The 1839-nt window shown below is 69.4% G+C and overlaps 1 non-coding gene across 1 annotated transcript; it reads right to left on the bottom strand.

The window, feature by feature from the left end:
• Positions 1 to 896: 896 nt before the first annotated feature.
• LOC138517525 (5.8S ribosomal RNA) lies at positions 897 to 1050 on the bottom strand. The gene has a single exon (XR_011282695.1). It is a non-coding gene; the product is annotated as a 5.8S ribosomal RNA (ribosomal RNA).
• Positions 1051 to 1839: the final 789 nt, after the last annotated feature.

The following is a 1839-nucleotide window of genomic DNA, read 5'->3' as shown; positions in this document are numbered from 1 at the left end:
ATCCTCCGGGCGGACTGCACGGACCCCACCCGTTTACCTCTCAACGGTTTCACGCCCTCTTGAACTCTCTCTTCAAAGTTCTTTTCAACTTTCCCTTACGGTACTTGTTGGCTATCGGTCTCGCGCCCGTATTTAGCCTTAGATGGAGTTTACCTCCCGCTTTGGGCTGCATTCCCAAGCAACCCGACTCCGAGAAGACCTGATCCCGGCGCGCCGGGGGCCGCTGCTGGCCTAACACCGTCCACGGGACGGGATGAGCCTCGATCAGAAGGACTTGGGCCCCCTGAGCGACGCCGGGGAGTCAGTCTTCTGTATGCCACATTTCCCGTACCCGCCGCCGGACGGGGATTCGGTGCTGGGCTCTTTCCTCTTCACTCGCCGTTACTGAGGGAATCCTGGTTAGTTTCTTTTCCTCCACTTAGTAATATGCTTAAATTCAGCGGGTCGCCATGTCTGATCTGAGGTCGTAGTCGAGGGAGCCACGTGAGCTCTGTGGGGCGGCCGCGCCTCGGGCCCGGGGCCGTGCAGGGGGGGTTAGCCCCTGGCACAGCCCGCGCCTTCCGGCAGCGGCCGATCGTGCGCTTTCCCGATCCGCTGAGGCCGAGGAGCCGCCTGGTCGCCGGGCCCGCGCTCCGGGGCCGTCCCCCGCAGGCAGCCGTGGGACACCACAGACAGCCACACGTGGCATGGCCCGGTGCCCCGGGGCGGGGGCGGAGGCTTGCCGGGCTTTTTCAAGGCCCGCCGCCACCTCCCGCCGCCCGCCGCTGGGGCCCGCGCGGCCGGGTCCAGAGGGATCCCACGCCGGAGCTGATCGGGGTCTGACCTTAGGGGGACGAAGGGAACGGGGTCCCTGCGACAGCCCCAGCCGCGCCCCGGGGAGGGGATCCCGGGGCGATTGATGTTCAGACAGGCGTAGCCCCGGGAGGAACCCGGGGCCGCAAGGTGCGTTCGAAGTATCGATGATCAATGTGTCCTGCAATTTACACTAATTCTCCCAGCTAGCTGCGTTCTTCATCGACGCGCGAGCCGAGTGATCCACCGCCAAGAGTCACAGGCAACTTTTTGTTTAGTTCCAGACGTCGGCCCGAACCTGCCGGTGCAGGAGAGGCCGGGGGGTAGGCAGCGCTGCCCGTCCCACCCGCCGGGGGCGGGACACAGCCCGGCGCCCCGTCTAGCTGCCCCACTTGGGAGTCGGCCGAGACCATCGGGGGTTTTAAGAGAAAACAAAAAAAAAACATCCAGGCGCTCAGCCCGGGAAGCCTGCGCGGCGGCAGGGCTTCCCATGGCGACGGAGGCAGGCCGCTCTGCCGCCTGGCCAACCCGGCCCGGTTCCTGCCCGGCCTACCCCCGGCCCCGACCCCCTCCGCCGCTCTCCTTGCGGGGAGCCGGACGGAGAGGCGGGCCAGAGTCGGCACAGGCGGGGGGGGCGGTGGGACCGCTAGAGTCTTCAAACCGCAGCACGGCCGCACGGGGCTGGGCTCCAGGTACCTGGTCGAGAGGGAAGGTCGCCCGCTGCCGGGCCCCTGTCCGCCCTGGGGAGGCGTCCCTCGAGAGCGGCCGGGCTTCCCTGCCGACCGGGGTGCGCCCGCTCCGACGCCCGGCCCGCTGGCGGGTCGGGGTGGAGGAGCGCGCCCCCGCCCGGCGCGGCGGCTCAGGGGCCGGCTCGGTGAGGAGAGGTGCGAGGGGGGGCCCGCTCAGGGCGGGCCTCCCTCTCCCCCCTCTGGTCGGCCGGGGACGTCCCCCCCGGCGGGTTAACCCAACCCCGCCGGGCGTCCCCATCCGTCTGCTGGGTCGCAGACCCCCCTCCGGCGGAAGGGGGTCCCTCTCCCCGGGCTGTGG

This window comes from Ambystoma mexicanum, chromosome 6q (assembly GCF_040938575.1).
Source record: "Ambystoma mexicanum isolate Mex_15411 chromosome 6q, UKY_AmexF1_1, whole genome shotgun sequence".
NCBI lineage: Eukaryota > Metazoa > Chordata > Amphibia > Caudata > Ambystomatidae > Ambystoma > Ambystoma mexicanum.
Note: the sequence above shows the minus strand (reverse complement) of the source record. Positions and strands in the feature narration are given on the sequence as shown.